Source organism: Adiantum capillus-veneris, chromosome 28 (assembly GCF_014529385.1).
Source record: "Adiantum capillus-veneris isolate H3 chromosome 28, ASM1452938v2, whole genome shotgun sequence".
Classification (NCBI taxonomy): domain Eukaryota; kingdom Viridiplantae; phylum Streptophyta; class Polypodiopsida; order Polypodiales; family Pteridaceae; genus Adiantum; species Adiantum capillus-veneris.
In genome coordinates, this window is record NC_140958.1 from 22,652,604 (window position 1) to 22,666,787 (window position 14,184).

The 14,184-nt window shown below is 43.0% G+C and overlaps 1 pseudogene across 1 annotated transcript; it reads right to left on the reverse strand.

The window, feature by feature from the left end:
- Window positions 1–12,106: 12,106 nt before the first annotated feature.
- LOC147420171 (protein trichome birefringence-like 20) lies at window positions 12,107–13,963 on the reverse strand (annotated as a pseudogene). Its single transcript, XR_015187014.1, has 3 exons — window positions 13,504–13,963; window positions 13,116–13,393; window positions 12,107–13,047 (listed from the first exon to the last, which is right to left on the reverse strand). The product of XR_015187014.1 is annotated as a protein trichome birefringence-like 20 (transcript).
- Window positions 13,964–14,184: the final 221 nt, after the last annotated feature.

A 14,184-nucleotide genomic window follows, 5' to 3' on the forward strand; every position in this document is an offset into this window, starting at 1 on the left:
AGATTCAAAGGAGAACTATTGTCCATGTATTCACGGTTGGAGGCATAGCAGTAAGCTGGGCTTCAAAGCTACAGAAAGTGGTCTCACTTTCTACCACGAAAGCAGAGTATGTAGCAATGACAGAGGCAAGCAAAGAAATTATGTGGCTTCACAGATTCTTAGAAGAGCTTGGATTCAAACAAGACAATTGTGTCTTGTACAGTGACAGTCAAAGTGCTATCCATCTTGCAAAGAACTCAGCATTTCATTCAAGGACAAAGCACATTGAGGTGAGATATCACTTCATACGCACTCTTTTGGAAGAGGGACAGCTAAAGCTAGGAAAGGTGCATACAAGTGAAAATCTTGCAGACATGTTTACAAAGGTGGTCAACAAGGAGAAGTTGAGCTTTTGCTCATCTTCAATCGGCATTCAAGGATAAGAAGACAGGATGGAAAGCAGTCACAGGTTTGGTTTGGAGATCAGTCTCCAAGTGGGAGATTGTTAAGTATGGAACCTGATTTACCCCTTGTAATTTTTTGTTTTAAAAACGTACATTTGTAAGGCCCCCATTATAAGGAGAAGCCATCATGCGTGAAGAAAAATCACTCGTCGAAAACCAAAATTTTCACGGCCAATTTCGAGCAAAGCTTGAGACTGGCTTCGTCAGAATATTCCTCTTCATCGGCATATTATGGCTGGACGGAGGTCGGAAAGTGGTCGAAAAACGACCAAACGTTTGGCCGTTTGGCCGGTGGCCGATGGTCGAAAGTCAATGGCCGGTAGTCGATTTCAAAGACGAACTTGTCTTCTCAAGGGCGGCCACACATGGGCAGATTGAAGGGTCCGATTTGTACTTGTCTACACAAGGGCGGCTACACATGACTGCCTCTCGTGAGAGAGGGCAACCCTTTTGGCCTATTAAAGGAGGCCTCTTCTACACATAAAAATGGATTGTGAAGCATTGTGGTGCAGTGTGAAGTTGATGCAACAAGGTGGTTGTGAGGTGGTGAGAGTGAAGGAAGGCGGGAGCTCCAAAAGGGTATAATCCCTTTGTAATCTACTTCTTGTTTTGAAGTACTAAAGTCATTGAGTGGCTATACTTTCTCATGGACGTATCCCACATTGGGTGAACCACGTATACTGTGTGCACTCTCTCTCTCTCCTCTCTCTCTCTCTCTCTCTCTCACACACACACACACACACACACACACACATTAGTGCCCCATGGGAGGTTGTAATAGATTTTCAATAGGTGTGCCCATCCCTTCTTGGCATAGCATGTCCTCAAGGCGATGAGAGAGTAATCGTGGATATACTGGATATACTGGGTATTCAACTTTTCTATGTCTATTATGATCTTCCATTTTGTGGCTATTTGAAATTCCTAATGTTTGCAATAAGCCAAGGTTTAATGTATTTTTACCACTAAAATTGTAAGTTTCTGGCTACATTTCTAGCTTGCCTTGAAAAAAATCAGTAAATTTTTTGAAGTTTTAGTGTAATTGTTCTCAATTCTTTAAATTTTAACTTAAAATTTGCAAATTTCTGGCTACATTTCAAGCTTGCCTTGAAGAAAATCAGTAAAATTTTTGAATTTTTAGTGTAATTGTCCTTAATTCTTTAAATTTTAACTTAAAATTCAAAAGATTTTTATTGTGCAATTTTTTATTTTAAGATTTTCTCGATCAAAAATTTATTTTTTGGTAGGTCTTATTCGAGACCTCTCTCTCTCTCTCTCTCTCTCACACATACACACACACACACACACACACCCCAATTCAACTCTAAGACCATTCGACAATGTCCCTTCGCACAAAGCTACAATGTACAATGTGCACATTCTTGGGGCTAGAAGGACAACTATACATGGAGGTCCAAGTGCGAGATTTTAACTCGACATTATACAATGAATGGAATCTTTTAAAGTTCTATATTTTTTCAAGGCTAGGTGTGTCTTTGTATAGAAAGGAAAAGGAAGTTCTTTGTCCTTTGCACTATCTAACATGGGCACATTCAAATGGGATGGATGGTGGGGGTCATTCGGATCATCAGATTCGAATTGTTGAGCAAATTCAGTGCGAAAAAGTAAATTCGGGCCAGTAAGTAAATTCGAGCCAGTCAAGATTATCTCTCACCTTACACGTCGAACCCACGACTTGCCCCGTTCAAGGCATGGACTCTAACCACCACACCCGCATGCTTTTTTTGAAGTTCATGGTACTCCAATGCATTACATTGTAAGTGCGGGTTGATTTGTAAATTTGTGTGTTGATCGCATTGTCTATAATGCATGCATGTCATGATCCGTCACCTCCACCCTTGATCCCATTTGAGCATGCACGTGCCATGTAGTGCTTGGCGTTCTTTATGGCCTTCAAAAATGCAAAGTAGAGCGACCCTTTACAAAAACAGAAGTAGTCACCCTTCAAATTTGAAGGTTGGAGTCAGTGTTCGAAAAAAGTGTGTCTTAGATTTGCCTTGAGCAAGCTAAAAACTCAAAAAAAATGATTGAAGGGAGGGGGAGAAGAAAAATATCTGCTTGAACATTTTAAGAAAATAGAGGTGCATTATAAAAAATACGGATTATTTTGAAGAATTTCCTCTTTGAATCTACCCTAAAAAAAACAAGTGAAAGGGTCACGATGGCTTTCAAAAACAATAAGAAAGTGATAAAATTGCTAGGTTGAATTAAACTTGTATCAGTGTTTGAGAGAGAATTACCTTAGCTTAGTCTTGAGCCGATTGAAAATCGAGACTAGCTAGCTGCAAACCATGGTAAACGAAAGAAAAACCGATGAAATATGTGAGAAAGTCGTCCAAAAATTCTATAAATCGTAACATTTTTGCTAGTATTTCTGATTTTCTTCTTTGTGAGGAGGAAACTCGACCAAAAGAGCAGCCGCTTAGTAAAAGAGACTTTCTCTAATGTTAACAGTGATTGGAATCAAGCTATAGAATGCAAGAAATGTAAAGCCATGTGAAGTTATGAAATAAAAGGTGAAATAAAAAGAACTAATTAATATATGTATGTGTGTATAAAGTTTATTAGAATTACGCAAGGTGAAGTTTCACTTTAGTATTCTAAAACAATAAAATGCACAAAATATATATATATGTGTGTGTAAAATTTACTAATTTATGCAAGGTGGAGCTTTACTTTAGCATTGTCTAAAACAATAGAATGCAAGAAAAGTAAAGACATGTCAAGATGTGAAATGAAAGGTAAGTCCATCACAGACTGAAAGCTATGAAAGTCTCCCTAAACCAACGCAACACTAAAGGTTTTTTTTAGAAAGCCAAAAAAATTTATGGCTTTGAAATTGACTTTACCAAACACAGTCAAGAGTGAAACTCCATGGCCTTGCCAAAGCTATAAATAATATAAATATAGATGAAGTATTAAGCTTTTTGACTTTTTTTTCACTCCATGGCCTTACCGAGGACTATAAATAATAATATGAATATATATAAAGTACTAAGCTTTTTGACTTTTTGACTAGAACTCAAAAGTGTCTTTTTATTTTCTACCATCATATCTATTATTACTCACCACTTAACCTTCACTTTTGTATTTTAAACCGAACATTTTTTAAGGCTTTCTTTCAAATGAACCAAAGTGTGACATGTGGATGCCTTCTTCTATTTAGAAAATTTTAAGCCGCATTATATGTAGTATTAGTATGGTTGGCTACCTTCGACGGCCTCTCTCTCTATTTCATTGTCCACCTACGTTGCTGGTTGTAGGCCACACTCGCTGGAGTGAGCTCCTTGCGACATGTGTTCGAGGGAGGGGCCGCAATCTCTTTCTCAATAATAGATAGTATAGATACAATGTCTTTGGTGCCACATTAGGCATACATGTCGGCAAAGGCAGTGCCAAGCACGAAATTTTCTTTCAAACAATCTGTGACTAATAATATCTTTGTGAATTCTTTTTCCCACATCAACATTTTGTATAATGCCACATGTCTTCAAGGTGGAGATGTATGTGATTGCATTAGGAGAGATGCCCTTTCTCAACATCTGCTGAAACAACCCATACGCTTCTTAACCCCAACCCTTCCCTTCAAGACTCAAGCCAATGTGATTGCATCTGAAGAGACACCCTTGCTTTGCCCTGTCAAGATGCAAGCATCTCAAACACCCTTGCTTCGCATCCGCCAAAAATTGCCCACGGCTTCTTGGCCCTGCTTATGCCCAAGTTGGGCATATCCCACAATCAGTGCATTCAAAGAGACAACATCTTGGACAGGAAGCTCTTTTGTGCTTTATGAAGTGCACTGACATTTGGCATACATGTTGACTAAGGTAGTGCCAAGCGCGACGTTTTCTTTCAACAACCCCTGACAAGCAATATCATTGTGAATTCTTTTGCCCATATCAACATCTCCTCTAATTCCACATGCCTTCAAGGTGCAAGTGAAGGTGATTGGATTTGGGAAGATGCCCTCTCTTTGCATCTGCTAAAAACAACCCAAAGCTTCTTGACCCTAACCCTAACCTTGTTGGATGTATCCTGCAATCAATGCACGTTATGAGACAACATTGTAGACATGAAGCTCATCGTGGACCCTCGCTTCGCATCCGCCAAAAACAATCCACAACTTCTTGGCCCTGTCCAAGTTGGGCATATCCCACAATCAGCTTGGACAGGAAGCTCTATTGTGCTTTATGAAGTGCACCGACATTTGGCATACATGTTACTAAGGTAGTGCCAAGTGCGATGTTTTGCTTTAACAGGCGTATCATCATGAATTCTTTTTCCCAGATCAGCATCTCGTGTAATGCCACATGCCTTCAAGGTTCAAGTGAGCGTGATTGGATTTGGAAATATTCCATCTCTCTGCATCTACTGAAAATAGCCCAGAGCTTCTTGACCCTGACCCTGATCCTGAACCTGTTGAACATATCTTGCAATCAATGCACATCATGAGACATTATTGCAGACATGAAGCTCAATTGACATACATATTGTCCACCCTGCAATCAATGCACTTCATGAGACAACACTGCGAACATGAAGATCGTCGAGGAACTATTGCACTCTAAGAAGTGCACCACCCTCTCTCTGTATCTACTGGAAATAGCATAGAGCTTCCTAACAATGCACTCCATGAGACAACCTTATGAACAGGAAGCTTGTCTCGGACCTGTTGCGGTATGAGAAGTGCAATGCACTTGACATACATGATGATTAATGTGTTGCCTAAGTATGTGTTCTTTTCAAGTAACCCACTATCACGAAATCAACATATATCCTACTCCTTTGTACAAAGACTTCTTCTTAGCACAGTCTTTAAGTGGGCTCACAAAAAAAAACCTATTGATCTCTCTTCCCTCCAGGTATGCTTATGTAACGGATATTGTTGGTTTCTTGGCGCTACTATGCTCTCTCTCTCTCTCTCTCTCTCTCTCTCTCTCTCTCTCTCTCTCTCTTCTCTCTCTCTCTCTCTCTCTCTCTCTCACACACACACACACACACACACACACACTCAATTGGAGGCGGTGAGGCAGGGCCGGAAGCTGCATATCTCTCTCTCTCTTTCTCTTAGCATGAGCACATAGTCTCCAGCCAACCGGCTAAATGAGGATTGCAGGTGCGAGCGATGATGTGGCAAGCACTTTTTGTGGCCGGACCATGACTGGCTGGCCGGTGTAGCCCATGGCTCACCCTCCTTGGCACGCTTTCTGACGTAGTGCACTCTCTTCCTGCGTCATTCTCTCCTAGCTGTCGTTTTCTGCGCCTTTGATCCTCCGACAGGCAGCCCTGTTGTGCTCAAGATCAATGCAAAGGCAGCCAGCTACCTGCTTCTCCTCCTTGCTGGCTAGCTGGCCGCACCGGCTCCATGTGCTAAAGCTCTCTCTCTCTCTCTCTCTCTCTCTCTCTCTCTCTCTCTCTCTCTCTCTCTCTCTCTCTCTCTCTCTCTCTCTCTCTCTCTCTCTCTCTCTCTCTCTCTCTCTCTCTCTCTCTCTCTCTCTCTCACTGTGTTGCCTGGCGCTCAGTGGACACTCATCAAAACCTCTCGGAGGTTGCAGCTGCTGACACGTGTCCGGGGGGAGGGGCCGGAATCCTTTCCCCCATTATAATTGTATAGATAGATAGCTCCAAAAACAGTCCACAGCTTCTTGGCCCTGCCCAACTTGGGCATATCCCACAATCAGTGCATTCCAAGAGACGATATGTTGGATAGGAAGCTCTATTGTGCTTTATGAAGTGCACTGACACTTGGCATACATGTTGACTAAGGTAGTGCCAAGCGCAATGTTTTCTTTTAACAACCGTTGACTAACAATATCACCGTGAATTCTTTTTCCCAAATCAGTGTCTCGTGTAATGCCACATGCCTTCAAGGTGCAAGTGAGCCTGATTGGATTTGAAAAGATTCCATCTCTCTGCATCTACTGAAAATAGCCCAGAGCTTCCTTACCGTGACCCTGACCCTGACCCTGTTGAACATATCCTGCAATCAATGCACATCATGAGACATTATTGCAGACATCAAACTCAATTGACATACATATGACAATCAATGCACTTCATGAGACAACACTGCGAACATGAAGATCGTCGAGGAACTATTTCTCTCTAAGAAGTGCACCACCCTCTCTCTGTATCTACTAGAAATAGCATAGAGCTTCCTAACAATGCACTCCATGAGACAACCTTACGAATAGGAAGCCTGTCTTGGACCTGTTGCGGTCTGAGAAGTGCAATGCACTTGACATACATGACGATTAATGTGTTGCCTAAGTATGTGTTCTTTTCAAGTAACCCACTATCACGAAATCAACATATATCCTACTCCTTTGTACAAAGCCTTCTTCTTAGCACAGTCTTTAAGTGGGCTCACAAAAAAAAACCTATTCTCTCTTCCCTCCAGGTATGCTTATGTAATGGATATTGATGGTTTCTTGGCGCTACTATGCTCTCTCTCTCTCTCTCTCTCTCTCTCTCTCTCTCTCTCTCTCTCTCTCTCTCTCTCTCTCTCTCTCTCACACACACACACACACACACACACTCAATTGGAGGCGGTGAGGCAGGGTCGAAAGCTGCACATCTCTCTCTCTCTCTCTCTCTCTCTCTCTCTCTCTCTCTCTCTCTCAGTATGTAGGGGGTGTGAGATCAATCGATCGCTGTCAGAGTTATTATGAGATTTCGAGGAATGTTGCTGGCCAACATCAGCTACAAACGGTCAGGGGTGCAACCAAGCTCAAAAATGATCTCGTCGCACAAAAGCTACACCTCCCTCCCTCCCTCCCTCTCTCTCTCTCTCTCTCTCAGATCACTGTGTCACCTGGCACTCAGTGGACACTCATCGGAACCTCTCGGAGGTTGCAACTACTAACATGCGTTAGGGGGAGGGGCCGGAATCCCTTCCCCCATTATAATTGTATAGATAGATAGATAGCTCCTATTGAGCATTGCCTATAAATTTGAGAAAAAACAAAGCGAAAGTTGTAAGGTGCTAAAAGATGAGGTTATATCTATTAAAATTTGAGTCCCACCTCCGAGGTCAAGGAAGAGATAACACTTCAAATGTGTTCTTTTTATCGAAGACCTTCCAAAAAACAAAATGTGGTAAGACTCAAGAGTCACACAGCTCACTTCTTGTGCTTTTTTCTAAAAATGTGAGCGCTAAGCAATGTGAAGTTTGAGGCGAGCACTCTCGTGATGCTTGCCGCCTGCGTGCTCGTTTAAGAATCCGATGGCCTTTAGACTCCTCTATTGGCCTAGCCTCTAGTGCATGTGTGACAACAAGCTGTCGGTGTGAGCAATCAACAAGCGGTTGAGTTTGGGAACAAAATCTCTTTGAGGCAATGAGGAGATAGCGTTCAAGCCTCGAGGTGACACATCACAAAACAATAAATAGAGTGGAAGAAGAGTCGGTCATTGCTTGAGGATTCAAGAGACAATATCTACAGACGCTTTTAAGGTTTTTTGAATCCATTCTTTCATAATATATGGCAGAGAAGGAACCACCGTGTTTTTGAAGGAGGATTTGAGGTGGCAAGCTTCGCAAAAATTATACAAGAAAGCAAAGTGCTAATATGGGCACTCGGGCGCAAACATCACTCGGAGGATTGGTCTAGGACTACTTGTGCCTTGTTGTCAGCAGATGGAATGCCTAGGATGGGGACAAATCTTGGCCATCAATAAACAAAAGATCTCAGAATGACAAGAGTATGGACCTTGTGTATCAAGGATGTGGAGGCGGGGTGGTAGGGGTGGCTGCCCTAATAGCTGTTGTAATTATGATCCCTGGATGTTGTCATGGCTTAACATCAGCATGACAAAACCTTGTAATTTTTTGGGCTGCTCATTATAATCCACTCACAATTGTGAGTTTTGCTATAAAAATAAATAAAATTAAAAAAAAGATTTTTTGAATCCAAGGATGCTTCAAGCCTTATTGGCCATGTAAAGTTTTGAGTTGTGGGTGTGGACATTTATTATAGAGAGAGAGAGAGAGATATCTCGGAGTTGCAAATATTACTAATATTTTGTATGTTAGCTCCTCTTCGGTACGGAACAACAAAATGTACAACAAAAACAAGTGAATATTTCATAGGAGCGAGAAAATTAAGGGGTGTCGAGTGATGGGTTGGTGCATTTTTTTCTTTGCACAATGATGGGCAAAGTGTATGATGGCCTTTCCTCTCTCAAGGTCAACTAAGGGAATTCCCCTTCCCTACAAGGGCACCCTTCAATTTTCAAGCTTGGTTTGATTTTGAAGGTACGTTGAAAGTGGGCTTTTTTAGAGGGTATCTAGATACTCTCTAGAATCAATGGAGATTCCTTTTAAAAACTAACATGCATGGAGAAGAAAATGGTACAACCTTTCTATCACCCAAGGGTGGTAGATTGGCCTCGTCCATAAAAGACACGGGCCAACTCGAGGGATCGACGGCGCTGGAGAGATCCACTGTCGATTAAAGCTCCATGAGAACAAAAAGTTAGGGTTCCCAACCGGCCGTCGTGCCTTGAACCCCGGATCTCCCCCGCCACACTCCTCAACTGTATCCAACCCGCCTATTGCGCATCACTGCAGGTAATGCGACTTCAGGTGTACATAAACCCCACCCCCCTTGCTACGGAGATCCGACGGCCCAAATCGCGCGTCCCTACCGTGAACTCGCCCTTGCCGTCGATCCCGCGAGTTGGACCCCGTGTCAAATATAAACAAGAGTAGATTGGTTATGCCATTTCCCTCTTGAATAACAGGTCCTGAGTTCAACTATCCTTGTCAAATAGATCTTTAAGGTCCCTTGGGATAGTTTCCTACAACGTTAAAACTCTCTTCTTCTTTCGTGTGTGTGCGTGCGTACGCTAGCTAATAAAAAGTGGAAAATGGTATAACCTTTCTATCACCCAAATGTGGTAGATTGGTTATGCCATTCCCCTCTTGAATAAGAGGTCTTGAGTTCAACTCTTCTCATCGGATAGATCTTTAACGTCTCTCAGGATAGTTTCATATGACGTTAAAACTCTCTTCTACTTTTGTGTGTGTGTATGCGCGCACACGCACGCTAGCTAATAAAAAGTGGAAAATGGTATAACCTTTCTATCACCCAAATGCGGTAGATTGGTTATGTCATTTCCCTCTTTAATAATAGGTCTTGAGTTCACCTCTTCTCATCCGATAGATCTTTAAGATCTCTTAGGATAGTTTCCTACGACGTTAAAACTCTCTTCTTCTTTTGTGTGTGTGTGTGCGCGCACGTGCGCTAGCTAATAAAATGTGGAAAATGGCATAACCTTTTTATCACCCAAATGTGGTAGATTGGTTATGCCATTTCCTTCTTGAATAAGAGGTCCTGAGTTGAACTCTTCTCATCCGATAGATCTTTAAGGTCTCTTAGGATAGTTTCCTACGACGTTAAAACTCTCCCCCCTCTCTCTCTCTCTCTCTCTCTCTCTCTCTCTCTCTCATCTTTGCAATTTTTTTCGTCTCTCTTAAATTCGCATGAAATGATATGTAGGGGTTGACACCGATGTTGCACCATAATTGTTTTGCGGCTAGAAGCCAAGCAAGCAGATTGCTTGCCCCGTACTGCGAGGAGGTCACCTTCGACAACCTTAACACAAATACATGGAACAATTCACGGAGAGATTTCCAATGAGGGGATAGAGGGAAAGGCCTCGCTTTGTGCGGTGCTTTGATTGTATGTCAAATCAAGAGGCTAGTCCAAGGTGTAAGAGGGGTGATGACTAGCTGTTGTTATGAACTAGAGATAGTGGCGCGAATCAGCATTAAGAGCCAGGTGGAGGCGATGCAGAGCAGAGCCAAAGCCATTAGCGGTGCAGTCGAAGCTCAAAAGACTAGGCAATTGGGTGTTTTTTTTTTTTGGGTTTGTTTGGGGGGGGGGGGGGGGGGGGGGGGGGCTCTTCACCCAAAAAATGACAACTCATTGTTGCTCAGTATATATATTAAATAATAATATATATTAGGTGAGACCCGTCTTGATGATGAGATGAGAGAGACTTTAAATAGAAGCAAAAGCTCCTTGTTTGTGTCAAACACATAAAGCTTCAATATTGTTAACTTTCTTTTAGTATATTGCAGTGTGTGGCCGGATGGCCTGAGTGTGAACCCACTTGTAACTGCATAATATAAAGACGTGCTAACGTGAGAGCGAGGCAGACTCATCTTGGCCTATTCCGGTGCACATTACAATACATTAGATATTAGAAATCAGATTAGATAATAATAATGATGAGTCTTTTAAAACAAATGCCAACGATAGTATGTGCCCCTTGATAACATCCAATGTTTTCATTCCCGTCAAAACATCTCCCTATATACTACACGATAGTGAGCCGCTCGAAAACGGCTGGGGGCTGAATTTTTGGAGTCACTATTCGCCCTTTGTCCACACACCCCCACATCCCCTCCCCTCTCTCTCTCTCTCTCTCTCTCTCTCTCTCTCTCTCTCTGAAGGACGGGTCGCGCACTTGTGTATATAAGTGGCCATGGAAAGATGTTGAGACTCGGATTGGAAGCTCTAGCGTGAACCAAACCTTACAAGCCTATTGGAAAGAGAGGTGTGAAAGCCAAGATTAAATGTGAAATAGTAAGCTTCCGCAAACAACAATAAGGCCAATGAAGTACCTTAAATAATAGTTAGCAAGCCAAAGACGACCACATGGATGCATCCAGAGAACGCACTTCCCATGAAACATAAAACAATATATAGATAAAAGCGCACCACCTCATTCAACCCACATGTGCATGGGCTGCCACAAAATTGTTGTCTGCTTGCCTGGTTGGCAAGGCAAGCCTTATTAAGGCTTAGAAATGGCACCCACATGCTTGGACTGCATACAGTTATCATTCAAACTTAGTTTGGGAAGGGCTAGGTCTTGAATGAACCCCAAGCAATGGCATTTGAAACTTTGCACTAGTGCACAATTGCCACGACACTCATGATGTGTCCGATGGGTCCGAGTTTACTTTTACCAAGTGAAGCGGCAAGTTGGTCATGCTACCAATGGGGAGATCACGGGTTTGACACCCAGATTGTCCGTCCACCTTGAGATCCACACAACTTTCTGCCTGTCCATTGATCCCACCTCCCAAGGTTTATTTAAGAACTTGTGGTACTTGGTGTTCAGGGCTATGGCCAGCAAAATAACTTCTTGCACCAACCGCTTAGTAGTAGTGTGAATAGCCACCCCTACTCCATTGAGGGGTTCAAGTCATTGCCATCCCTTTCCAAGTCATTAGGCTTTTCACTTGACACATGTCCACAGGTCTCTACAGATTCTTTAGTGACATGCCATTCACTTTCTTGAGTGAAGTATGAACCTTCCTGTTGTTACTAAAACCTAAAAACCCTAAAAATGCCAACGGGTCATAACCTAGTGTATGTGTGGGTGCGTAAAGACGCAGGTTCCATACCCAATGGCATCTATTTTTACATTTCAATCATACCTCAAAAGAGCATTCAATTTTAATAAATCAGCCTATTTAACCTGAAAGGCTAAAAACCAAAAGACATTAGCTTCTAATAGGTCAGCCCACAACATAAATTTACCCCTAATCAATTTTCAAGCTTAGCCTTTGGATCAAAGAAGCGACTTACTGCGAGCTCAGCTAATGGGGTTTTCTCAAAGAGTGCACACACGGCGAACAATGCTCACATTATTAGCAGCACCGGGAAAAAGAAATCTCCTCAGTATTTACTACAAGATAACAAATTTTGTAGCTTCCAACAAGCTGCAGACAAAAAATTTGTGCTTGTTCAAGTGAATGGGTAAAGAGGAAAATGTCCCGAGGCTAGCATCCGCTACATGTCCCGCTGAGAAGCTTACATACATGCGGAAGGCACAACTAGAGATGCTTGAGCACATGCAGAAGCATTGCACTCCATGTATCCACAGCCCCTGGAAGACACCAATGCAGACAATCATTCTTTACATTTGAATGAAAATGGCCATATGGGCCAGGATGCGCGTCAGGCCGTAGCAATGCCGAAAATAATGTATCCACAATCTTGAGCTTGAATGAATACTCTGAGCTTCTCTGCACGGTCTTGTTGAACTCTTCTAGCTGCATGTTGTACATGAACCGGGACAGCCCATCTACAGTATATGACTTGCTCTTGAATGGAGCTGTTTGTGGGCATTCGCCGCCCTGATCCCAAGCACCATTTTGCCAGTGATCGGGAGAGATAGTCCTGAAGAATACCACCCCCTTGTACTTTGCCGCAATCAGAAAGTCGAAGCTAGCCCTTAATGCCACTCTGTACGCATAGGGCCAACCCACGTTTGTAGCATTCAACATCGGGCAATTATGGCAGCCCATCAGCTCATTTTGTACAAAATACAGAGAGTCCCTCATGAACCAGCGCCCAGCTGACAAAACAATGTAGTCGTACTTATGCAACGTTGATGCCCATCTCTCATCAGGCTCATCCAAGTGAAGCTTCGCAATGTACTGTGTAAAGCCTTCAGCTCGCTCGAATCCTTTGACCAAGAAGGGAGCCCATGCAATAAGAATTGTAAAATTGTAAGATCTGAAGTAGCAATATGATTTCCATTCATCACACTCTGGATTCTCAATCTGCAGTGAAACAACAGCTAAAGTTCAATTCGTCCCGTGTGCTACAACAAAGATCTCAAGACAATCACCTGGGCAAGATGGCACAAAACAGACTGATAATTGTTTCGAGCGATGGAGTCCCCAATGAAAGCCCACATCTTTCCTGCAACAATCCTGAGGAAGGCCCTTGCATCAAATAAGGGGAGCTCACAATCGTGAGGTTTCCATCGCCAGTACAAAAAGCCAAGATCTGGTCTTCCAAGCTTCATGCAATCCTGATTTTCCTGGATAAACTGGCATGTTGTGTTTGTGTAAGCTGGCCCAACAGGGTTTCGAATCCAGTTGCCTCTCCATATGTTGCAATCTCCTGGAATACCAGTTCTAACTACAGCTTCAGATCACAAAAATTCCTCCTTTGCAAGAGCCAGTTGTGCATATACATCAAAAACCTCAGAAGATGCATAATGTAGTACATACCGCCAGAGAAATCAACAAGCTTCGTATCGTCTGACTCAGGAGGCGGGGGGGGCACTGGTAGAAGGAGAGATGCTGGCCGGAAGCCTTTGAGAGCGCTCCTCTGCAAGTGAATTGATCGAAGAATAGGAAGAGAAGATGAGCGGAAAAACGAGAAATAGAGTCAGCAACGGGCATGCGAGTACCCACAAAATGACAGACTTTCTTGGGGGTTTTGGTGGGCGCCCATTATCCGTATGCGCCAACAATGCATGTCTGTGAGTGGTGGTCATGAGGGCTTTACTCAAAACTCACAGGAATGTGTTGCCCTGGATACATGTGCCGGGGCATTCAGGAAGAGGGATGGGGGAGGCGCTGCACCGAGGTACAGAAAAGCCTCTTTCGCCCAGGAGCCCATCGCTCGATAGAGAATTTGGGCGTGTAGGTGCTGCACAGAGAGACACTGAAAAGCGCTCGTTCTTTCCATGTGTTTGTTATCTAAAACCCTTAAGAGTTCCAAAGGGACTATCCCTCTTGCATCTAAAGGCGTTTGATTGGTTGGATTCCCAAAATCCAAGCTAAGAGCTGTGTCTCACGAGGTCGATAAATCTCAACCCTCACTAGGTCCTTACAGGCGATAGAATGAAAAACAAATTTGTCTTTTCCCACATCGTCGAAAGCCATTGGATGTGTAGACCCACACTT